This window comes from Cetorhinus maximus, chromosome 29 (genome assembly GCF_964194155.1).
Source record: "Cetorhinus maximus chromosome 29, sCetMax3.hap1.1, whole genome shotgun sequence".
In the NCBI taxonomy this organism is placed as follows: Eukaryota; Metazoa; Chordata; class Chondrichthyes; order Lamniformes; family Cetorhinidae; genus Cetorhinus; species Cetorhinus maximus.
The window spans coordinates 14,893,488-14,905,035 of record NC_135907.1 but is presented as its reverse complement, the minus strand read 5'-3'; the positions used below and the strand labels follow the sequence as shown (position 1 = coordinate 14,905,035).

Sequence of the window (11,548 nt, the reverse complement as noted above, 5' to 3'; positions counted from 1 at the left end):
CTTATCTGGTTTTGCTGTTTGTGGGAGCTTGCTGTGCACAAATTGGCTGTCATGCTTCCAACATTACAACAGTGACTACATTTGACTGTAAAGGTAAATCCTGGGGCCATAAAGATGATATCTAAATGCAAGTCTTTTTTTTTGTTGCTTTTATCATGACCCGTAAAGCCTCTGAAATTTTAAAAGAGTCCAAAAAAAAAACCTGCAAAGGGAAATGCGATGCGACACTTGAGGGCTACAAGAGAGAGCAGCGAGCCTTCGGGATGCCCCTTTGCCCCGCAGTAAGATCGGGAGGACGTGCCTGCCCGCTCGCCCCGCACCAAGATGGCGGCGCCAGAGATTACATCATCCTCTTCACCGGATTGACTGACGTCAATCCCTCGCCTTCTATGGTCAAAAGCGGGTGACGTGTGCGCCGTCTGTGTTTTTTATGAATGAAAGGCATCTGCGTGTGTGAGTATCCTCTGACCCAGGAATTCCAGGAACTGACTTGTTTTCATACAGGCAAAAAAAAACTGCAAAAAGGGAAGGGGTTGAAGACAAAACACACAGCAGATCTCGCCCCAACGTCTCTGGAAAGAGTGAGTAAAAGTGGGGGGTGGGTGTGTAATCTCTTCCAGGGGGACCTGTTTTGACCCTTTAATGATTAAAAAAATAAGTTTCTGCTTGCTAGAAATTGTTAGTCACAGTGTTGTTGTTGAGTTGGGCTGGGTGCTTTGGTGCTGAATCACTATGAGTTGCAGTTCTGAGAGCATGCACTTTTATGGTTGATTTCAGAATCCAATCTTTCTCAGAGATACTTAGTGTTGCTTTTTTTTAAATGGGGAGGGGGTTAGCCTCACCCCCACCCCCCCCAAACCTTTTATTTTTTTGACGAATCTTACGCTAACGATGTCTTTTAATTTTCATTCCACTGTAGACTGAAGTTCGACCTTTTTCTCCTGGGTGTTTTTTTTTTAAAAAACTTGACTGAAGTCGCTGGTCTTTCCTCTTCGTCTCTGAGTGAACTCAGCGAGGGTGGAGAAATAAGGAAGGAAAAGGAGGAGGATAAGCACCTAAAAGGATCAGATATTGAACAAGAAGAACATAAAAGTGAAGAAAGGCCCGGAGGGGGAAGTAAAGCGTTCCACAGGTAGAGAGATATATATATAATATATATATTATATAGTAAAATAACATTTAAGGACCAGGAAGTATTGATGATTTGATTTGAATTGAGCCAACTGTTAATTAAGATGCCAGCAGAGAGATGGAATAGGAAGCTCAGAAATAAACAATCAGTTTTAAAATAGGAAGTTGGGGGAAAAATAAAAACAAGTTGTGTTGTTGAATTGTGGCTCTCATAGATTGCCACAAGCATGTGGGTTGTGTACGCTATGTCCACATGCAGTCCTTACAAGAACTTTTCACCGCCCAAGCATCTGTTTAATATTTAACCGTGTGGTTCAGCAAGTATCTGGAATCCATTTCAGAACCTAAGTTATGTAGTGCCCAGTCATTTTTTATTTGGAACTGGTGAGGTATTTTCTGGATCCCACTGTCATTGTGGGTTGGGGTAGTTGGCATTGGTCGTGATGGCTTCTGTTAAGCGTCTGGAGCTCTGGATAATCTTGATATCAGGAGATGGATTGTGTGGATGTTGATAGTTTAAGCAGAAGCATATCAGTTACATGAAGCTTCGCTTAAAAAGCAAAATAACTCATAGGCGATAATTGCGGGTGGTACAATTGGCCCCAGTAAGCTGGGCAAGGCAGGAATAGAAACTGGCCAGGCAGGCTTCTGATTGACGTGCTATGTATGTATTTATGGGTGGAATTTTACAGCCTCTCCCGCCGGTGGGTTTTCCCGTTCCTGCCAAAGTCATTGGAACATTGGATGGCTCGCTGCATTTTGCGGGTTCGCCCCTGCCGCGAAGGGACTGTAAATTTCAGCCCATGTGTGTTAGCCGTGGCTCGGTTGATAGCACGCTTGCCTCTGAATCACATGGTTCCTGATTTCAAATCCCAACTTTGGGGCCTGATCACACGCTCCGGTGCAGTATGGAGGAAGTGCTGTGCTGTTGGAGGAGTTGCCTTTAAGGATGAACTGTTAAGCTGAGGCCCTGTCTGCCTCCTTGGCTGATCTGTAAAAGATCCCATTCGCGGAAGAGCAACGAAGCTGTCCCCAGTATTTACCCTCAACCAACATCACAAAAAGCAGAGAGAGAGAGATGAGGGCATGGATCATGGACTCGTCCAGGGGTGATCAGCAGACAGTAGGAGCAATTCAGAAGGGTAGACTGTACCCTTTCCTCTTGTAAAATAAAGTTCAATTGAAGCATTCAAATGGGAAGTAGACTGTTATCTAAAAAGGAAGAATGTGCAGAGTTACGGGTAGAAGGTGGGGGAATGGTACTAGGTGGTTTGCTTGTTCGGAGAGCCGGTGCTGACACGATGGGCCGAATGGCCTCCTCCTGTGTTGTAACAATGCTGTGATTCTTTCCTACATTACAATGGAGATGCCACTTCAAAAATAATGCCACGCGGCACTAGAAATGTGAAAGCTGACTTAATAGTGATGTTTAAAATTATGAAGGGGTTCGGTAGAGTGGACGAAGGGATGTTTCCTCTTGTGGGGGAATCTAAAACCAGGGCTCATAAATGTAAGATAGTTACTAATCAATTCAATAAAGAATTCAGGAGCAACTTCTTTATCCAGAGGGTGGTTAGAATTTGGCTCTTCCTACTCTAAGGAGGAGTTGAGGCGTGAAAGCATTGAAGGGGAAGTTAGATAAAAACACCACCACCTGGAAGTTCGCCTCCAAGTCACTCACCATCCTGACTTGGAAATATATCGGCCATTCCTTCACTGTCGCTGGGTCAAAATCCTGCAACTCCCTCCCTAACTACACTGTGGGTGTACCTACACCACATGGACTGCAGCGGTTCAAGAAGGCAGCTCACCACCACCTTCTCAAGGGCAATTAGGGATGGGCAATAAATGCTGTCCTAGCCAGTGACACCCACATCGTGTGAATGAATATTTTTTAAAAAAGGTAAGCACATGAGGGAGAAAGGAATGGAAGGATATGCTGAGAGTTGGTTAAGAAGGGTGGGAGGAGGCTCACGTGGAGCATTAACACCGGCACCGACCGGTTGGACTGGATAGTTAGTTAGATGTAAAAAGTATTTCTTTGGCTATAAAGCGCTTTGGGAAGTTCTGAGGTTGTGACTATACTGTTTTCAAAAAAAAAAAGCAAGGCTTTTATTGATGCCCCTCCACGACCCACGCTCAGCAGAGTATAAAGCATCTAAATAGCTGGGCCAGTAGACTGAATCATCAGTCAGCCAATGGAAAGTAGAGAATGTACCTTTGTAACAGGAAGCTAGTTTTTTGGAGGTGGTTTTTGCACAAGAGGCTTCCTGTGTGGGGGGGGCACAGTGGAATGAGTGTGCTTTGATACTGGAGCATGTTGCCTGGTGTGCCAGAGGCACCCATGTTTATTACAGTTACCAGACCACTGCTACTGATCACTATCGAGTGTGGCAATATTACTTTCCCAGACACAGCAGTCTAAACTACAGAGAGGGGTTTTACACAGTCGCTCCCCCCCTCCCCACTCAGTTGGCGTATTTGTAGGCGGGTGGGGTCATGTAAAATAGGATGGGTGGCTAGCGCGCACACTGCCTTCCCCGAGCTGCCCTACAAAGTATGGTGGGCGGGCGAGGCAAAGCCAACTTGCCTGCCCCTTAGGCCAATTCAGGCCCTTAGCTGGCCAATTAGTGGCTAGCTAAGGGCCTGTGTCCACTATCCTACACACCCACCCCCTCTCCCGCACCCTTTACCCTGCCAAAATAATAGCTGGGATTTTCCTGTCCCAAATTCCAGCCCAAGGTCAATGGACCTCTGGAAAGTCCCGGGCCATACGTGCAGCTGGGGAAGGCAGAACGAGGGCCAGCCAATGTCTCGGGTGAAAAGGCGGGAAGATATGGTGGTGTGGGGGGGGAGGGGGGGGGGTGGTTTTTTTGGGGGGGGTTGGGGGTGGGGTTTGGTGGGGGTGGTTGGGGGTGGGGGTTGCCCTGTGCCCATTGGCTCACTGAGTCTGCCCCCAGCGTTTGGTTGCTGTAAGGCAGCCTTTTTAAAAGCCGGTTCGGCCCATGACCGACTTTTCTACCGGCCCATGCAATTCGCAACCCCCCCCTCCCACATCCTACCCACCCACCTCAGCCCAGAGTTTTACCTAGAGGGCAGGCCCAGAATCACCTATCTATATAATTAACATGTTTAGATAAAGTGTGTCTCATTTTAAATCTGCATGCTAGCACCTCTCTTTTTTATATATATACTCGTCAAGGGGATGTGGGCTTCGTTGGCTGGGCCAGCATTTATTGCCCGTCTCTAGTTGTCCTTGAGAAGGTGGTGGGTGAGCTGCCTTCTTGAACCGCTGCAGTCCCTGTGGTGTAGGTACAACCACAATGCAGCAAAGAAAAACATGTTGCGTGTTACACTTTGATTTAAGTCACATCAACAACCTGTATTTATACAGAACCTTTTAACACATCAAAATGTCCCTTGGCACTCCACGATCGGGCATTGTAAAACAAAATGGGGCACCAAGCCACCGGAGGCTACATTAGGGCAGGGGACCAGAAGCTGGGTCGAGGAGGAATGTTTTATGGAGCGTCCTCAAGGAGGAGAGCGAGGTAGAGAGGTTTAGGGAGTGAATTCCAGAGCTCAGGACCCGGGCAGCTGAAAGCATGGTCACCAAGCGCTTTTAAAATTAGGATCAGAATTAGAGGAGCGCAGATGCCTAGGAGGGTTTGGAGGGGATGACGGACATAGGGTGGTGGACGGATTTGAAAACTAGGATGAGAAATTTTAAAATCGAGGCGCTGCTTAACCAGTAGCCAGCGGACACAGGGGTAATGGGTGAACTTAGGACACGGGCAGTGGCATTTTGGATGACCACAAGTTTAAGGAGTAGGGGGGGTGAGACCATAAGACATAGAAGCAGAAATCAGGCCATTCAGCCCATCGAGTCAAGTAACAGCTGGGAGGCCAGGCAGGACTGCGTTGGGATGGTCATGTCTCGAGGTAACAATGGCGTGGGTGAGGGTTTCAGCAGCAGATGAGCTGAGGCAGGCACTGAGTCGGGAGATGTTATGGAGCTGGACGTAGGTGGTTTTAATGATGGCGCAGGTATGTGATATGACACCAAGGCAACTCAAGCCTGCCAGCTTGACAGAATACTGAGCAAAAGAAACAACTTGCTAAGATAGCGTAGGATAGTGGTCACCTTTGTGTGGGTGGCGTTAACTGAGGGATGAATGTTAGCTCGGACCTCAGGAGCACACACCACTCCCACCTCCTCCCTCCCTCCCACACCCTTTTTCTTTTTCCATCACATCACGGGATCTTTCACCCCCTCCCCTCGGGTTAACGACTCACCTGAGAGTTCTCCACTCCCACACCCTTGAGCGCTGTGTTAGATTAACGTGATTTAGTGCTGGTGTGGGGGGTGCACGGACCATTAACCTGCTGACTCACAGGCCAGGTGGAGCCAAGAGGATCCCACAGCAAGCCAACACCAGTCCAAAATGTTGAACCGTTTGTTTTTGTGTTTATTGTTCAGCAGTGCACCCAGTCGGGATTTTTAATACTGAGGGAGCTGAATGTACAGCCATATAACTAACATTTATAATCAAACCCATACTAATATTTGCATTTTCCCTAAAATCATGTGAAAGCCATTGGTATATCTGTCTCCATTTTCCTGCATAATCGCTGATTTCCCGATTCCCACCAAATGCAGATTTACTTCTCCACCTTTGAACCGTAGAAAAGTTACGGCAGAGAAAGGGGCCATTCAGCCCATCGTGTCTGCACTGGCTGAAAAAGCAAAAATAAAAAAAAAACTAGCTGCCCATTTTAATCCCACCTTCCAGCGCCCGGCCTGTAGCCTGGCAGGTTACAGCGCTTTAGGTGCAGATCCAGCTGCCTTTTTTAATGAGTTGAGGGGTCTCTGCCTCCACTACCAAACCAGGCAACGAATTCCAAACACCCACCACCCTCTGGGTGAAGAAGTGTTTCCTCATGTCCCCTCTAATCCCCCTACCAATCGCCTTCAACCTGCGCCCCCCTGTTAATTGACCCCTCTGCTAGGGGGAACAGAGCATCCCTGTACGTTCTATCTAGGCCCCTCATAATCTTGTACAACTCAACCAAGTCATGCCGCAGCCTCCTCAGATCCAAGAAAAGTAACCCCAGTCTATCCTTTGCAGAAGCCTTTTTATAATTGCTTTCATCCTCCCTTTCTTTGTCTTCTTGACCACATTCCACACATCCGTGCTTACTGATGTTTTATTCCTCCCTCGCCCCGCACACTTTTTCCCTCCAACTTCACATGTGGACTTCTCCTCCTCCATGGCTTAGTGGTCACTCATTTGCTTCTGAGCCAAAAGATTGTGGGTTCAAGTCCCGCTCCAGATACGAGCATAAAATCGAAGTAAAAGCGCATAAAAGATCCCGTGGTGACTATTTTGAAGAAGAACAGGGGAGTTTGCCACCCGGTGTCCCAACCAATATTTATCTCTCAACCAGCATCACTAAAATCTGGTTATTATCACATAGCTATCTGTGGAAGTTTGCGGTGAACGAAATGGTTGCCTTCTTTCCTACATTACAACAGTGACTATGCTTCAAAAGCATTTCATTGGCTGAAAGGGCTTTGGGATGTTCCATGACAGTAAAAAACACTATCTAAATGCAAGTTCGTTCTTTTGCCACCTCAATTGCCATGCATATGGTGTTAACGTCTTGTCAGTTACATTAAGGTTAAGAGAAACAGGTGATGGGTATTAATTGTCTTTCAGCATGTATAAATAGGGGATAGCTGGGACACTGGGTTAAGTGGGAGGAGAACTGTGAGACTGAACAAGTCATAACCCCTCTCGATAAAGAAAAGCTCTGTGACTTTGGTTTTGGCTTCACCAACTGGCTTGGATCCTATTGACACATGTCCTTGTTTACTCCCATTCTTTTAACCCATGAGTAATGTCACAGGCAGTGGACTATCACCCCTCAACAACATAACAGCCACATCTTACCCTCGGTACTCTTGGAAGAATGTACCTGTCAGTGTCCATTTAAAGAGGGAGCACTGCTAATAACAATACAAATAGCTACACTCAACTTTCATTTCCTTTTTAGTTCTGGGTATTTGTAGATTTTTTGCACGTTTCAAATGAACTGAGTAATTTGCTCTGACAATTGAACTCAATCAGTCAACCCTGACTGTCTACTTATCTATTATGTCTAAACGGTTTTAAAAAATAAAGCAATTCTGTGGATTGATCAGCATGTTTATCGATTGAGCTAAACAGAACAGGAAGTTCCTTCCGTTTAATGCCTGGTTCGTGCTGACTTGACTGATCTCAGCTGAGATGCCACTATCACCCTCAGCATTCCTGGGCTCCTTCCTTCCTTGGTTCTCCTACCACGGCACGTGCTTAGGTCTGTTTCCATGGCTACTTCTTCCTGGAACAGCCCGCCAGCCTGTCACCAGAGGCTGAAGCTTGAGGGGCACCACTCAAGCATGGCTGACCAGGAGACTCCTCCAACCTTACCGTCCGCGTATCGGAAGGATTTACACATTGATGATCAACCCGTTTGGTCAAGTTTATGAACCCACCTTCCGTGGCCATCAAGCCATGGAGCAGGATTCGAACCCGGAGCTTCTGGCTCAGAGGCAGGGCCGTTACCCGCTGCGCCACAAGACCTCCCACTCCCGGGTTAGGAAGGGGAAAATCAGCTAGATTTCATCCTCTTTAACTGCTGTCAAAAGCAGGAAAGCTGGCGAATTTTCCCCACTGGAAGTGCAGCGGTGTCAATGTCGAGAGTCGACAGAAATGAAAACAGAAGCTGCTGGAAAATCTGATCTGGCAGCATCTGCGAAGAGAGAAGCAGAGTTAACGTTTCGAGTCCAACGTGACACTTCTTCAGAACTGGGGAGAGGACAGTATTGGACAGAGATGTCCACTCCAGGAAGCAGCGTGTACCCTTCCCATGTTGAGACAACATTGCACTGTCTTCTACTGCAATGGAAATTTTCCCGGCGCATCAAGTGTGTGGGACTGTTCACCTCTCTCGGGTCGCCCATCCTCCTGCAAGATATAGGCACTTTATAACATTAAGCTTAGGAATTTAGTCGCTACTTCCTCATTCATCTCTCCACCTTTCTTGTTTTTAAGTTGGTCGGTGCCTGAACTGTAAGGCTTTATAAATCTACAGAACCAGGCACTCTACATCGTCCATACTGAGGGAGAACTACAGTGTTGAGGGTAACATCTTTCAGATGAAACGATAACTGAGGTCCCATCCTCATTCGGTCTGGAGGGGGAGTAGGTGGGCGGGGGGTGGAGGAGGGGGGAGGGAGGGAAACTTTTACAATCAATCAATCTGAAAGGGCAAAGTTTCCCTCCCTCCCCCCCACCCATCTACTCCCCCTCCAGACAGTTGCTGCAGCATTTCCCTACATTTTAGTAACATAGAAAATAGGAGCAGGAGTAGGCCATTCGGCCCTTCGAGCCTGCTCCGCCATTCACTATGATCGTGACCGATCATCCAACTCAATAGCCTGGCTCCCGCTTTCTCCCCATATCCTTTGATCCCTTTCGCCCCCCCCCTCCCAAGAGCTATATCTAACTCCTTCTCCCAATTTTGTTGTGGAATGTGTTTCCGCATCCTCAGGTTGTGAAAGGCGCCACATAATTGCAATCTCTTCGTTAAGAGTAAAGCCCCCCTAAGTAGAAAACGAAAACCAGAAACTAGATTAGAAACATGAGACCCTACTCACATGTAGTCCCAGGTCCACCTAATGGACTGAAGGCCAAAGATGTAGAAATTTCTTGTGTGATTTTCCATATCAGTCAGATTCTCTGGAACTAATGTAATAAGTACGGCTACAGTAAGGGCAACAGAGATATACTCACAGTAAATATAGCAGGTGTACCAGTAACAGTTAATACCAATACTATTGAGTCAGAGACCTCTGTTTGCCCTTTCTACAGCAATAATATAATATCCTTTGAAATATCCTGCCCTTTCACTAAACTGGTTTGACTGAAATATAGAGCAAAAGAACTTAGCATATCGCAACCAATTAATTACTGTTGAAGTCCAATCATTTTTGCCTTGTTGGCAGTCACAGCAGCCAAGTTGTATCATGTGAGGTCCCATGAGCAACAAATGAGAAGATTGAGCATTTTTTCTTTTTTTTTTTTGGTGGTGTCTTTATGCCGGAGTGGGGGGGGGGTCATGGACCATCAACCTCCTGACCCGAGGGCCAGATTGAACCAAGAGCATCAAACCAATGACATGCCAGCTCGAAACGTCAGCCAACTTTGCTGCTGTGTTTATTGTTGAAGCACCACTCTGAGACACAAGTTCTAATATTGACCCAGCCGAATAACTAATATTTATAAGACCAAACCCATAAAAATAATTGTATTCCTCGTAAAAATCATGAAAGCCACTTAGAATCGTAGGGATACGCAGAAGGAGGCCATTCAGTGCGTCACGACTCTGCTAGCTCTCTGAAAGCAGCTCAGCTAGTCCCACTCTCCCGCTTTTTCCCCTGGAGCCCTGCAAATATTTTCTCTTCTGATAGTTGTTGAATTCCCTAATGAAAGCCAAGATTGAACCTGCCTCCACCACACTCTCGGGCAGCGCATTCCAGATTCTAACCGCTCGCCGTGTGAAAAAGCTATTGCCCTCACATTGCCTTTGCTTCTTTTGCCAATCACCTTAAATAGGTGTCCTCCGGTTCTCGATGCGTCTGGCAATGGCAACAGTTTCTCCCTATTCTGTTCTCCAGACACCTCACGATTTTGTGCACCTGTGTCCAATCTTCTCTCAGCCTTCTCTTCTGTAACTCTTTCGAGTTATCAACAGATCGCATGTAACTCTTTCGAGTACATTCACAGTTCTTGGTTTCCGGGAGTGGGACATGAACCCACAACCTTCTGATTCAAAGGCGGGGGTGCTATGAACTGAGCCACAGCTGACACCGGGGAACAGCCCTGTCTTTGCCAGACTATCCACGCGACTGGAATCCCTCGTTCCTGGAACCATTCTCGTAAACCTTTTCTGCACTCTCTCTAATATCCTCCCTAAGGCGTGGTTCCCAAAACCGGACACAGTGCTCCAGCTGAGGTCGAACCAGTGTTCCCTGAAAGTGTATTCGTCTCCGTGATCCTGCGTAATTTCTGCTTTCCAGACTCCGACCTAATTCAGATTTACTTTTTCTCCTTTTTATTTTGAGTATTGCGGAAAAAGGAGACAAAGATTTTCATCGTCCAATCATCAGGATAGCTCACAAGAAATTGCCAACGGTAACAGGGGGAGCAACAATTTTGCCAGTCGGACTTGCAGTGTGGCTCACTTACACATGCTTACGCATGCACATATATTCACACACAGGGCCCTGTCCTTTGCAGACAGAAGGAATATATCCACACATTGCACCTTTTTCAACAAAACAAAAGCTGATGGATCAGACATTCCCTGGTTCATTCCCCAGTTCATTCCCCAAGGCAATGCCTTGATCTATCAGAATCAACCTGCCCAGTCTGAATCTGAACAAAGATGAGCAGTTAGCTGTTCCATGCTGCACTCCTCATGGCAACACCTCCACCAATCAGAGTCCACTTGCCAACCAATCAGCATTCTCTTCTCATGCAGTATAAATTGTTGTTCCCTTGACTGTTGGTATTTTTTTGTGAGCTGTCCTGATGAGTGCAAGACGAAAAACTTTGGTAGCGTGTCTCTTTTTTTTTCCCGGCCATATTCAAGTTTTGTACTACCGACCGACTAAGTTTTATTTTGTTGAATTGCTATTTGTCCTCCATTTATTTGCCTTTTGAGTCTAGCAACTAAGCCTAATGTTGTCAGTTTCACAGATTTGGGCGCTGGGAGAGAAAGACCTTGCATTTATATAGCACCTTTCAGATTTTGAGGACTTTCCAAAGAGCTTCACAGTTAATTAGTTGCCTTTTGAAGTGTGATACTTGTTAGCAGCTGATTTGCACATGGTAAGACCCCACAAATAGCAATATGAAAAGCAGCCACATAACTTTGTGACCAACGCTACTAAATAAATATTTTCTTCTTTCCTGATCCTATTGTACCGGTACTTCATCTAACTCATGCCCCCTTTTCATTCATTCTTCCAATAATAGTCATAGATTAATAAGAGCACAGAAGGAGGCCATTTGGCCTATTAAGCCCATGCCAGAGCAATTCAGTCAGTCCCACCACCCCACTCCCCTCACCCTGGTTGATCCCCGTAGTCCTGCAAGGGCCCATCCAATTTCCTTTTGAAATCGTTGATTTGCCTCCACCTCCACCGCCCTCATGGGCAGCGAGTTCCAGGTCATTACCACTTGCTTTTAAAAAAAAAAAGCTCTTCCTCACATTCCCCCTGCACCTCCTGCCCAAAACTTTAAACATGTGCTCTCCCCTCATCCTTGTCCCATCAGCTAATGGGAAGAGTTTTTCCTTTGCCTGTCTT

The 11,548-nt window shown here is 46.6% G+C and overlaps 1 protein-coding gene across 2 annotated transcripts in view; it reads left to right on the top strand.

The window, feature by feature from the left end:
- Window positions 1-894: 894 nt before the first annotated feature.
- The window catches only part of LOC144669288 (transcription factor MafK-like), a 67,145-nt gene continuing 56,491 nt past the window's right edge, over window positions 895-11,548 (top strand). The window contains exon 1 of one of the 2 annotated variants that reach the window (XM_078531629.1): window positions 895-1,132. The gene's annotated coding sequence lies outside the window, so the exon portion shown is untranslated. The remainder of the gene's footprint in view (window positions 1,133-11,548) is intronic. The other variant, XM_078531628.1, reaches the window with a different exon arrangement.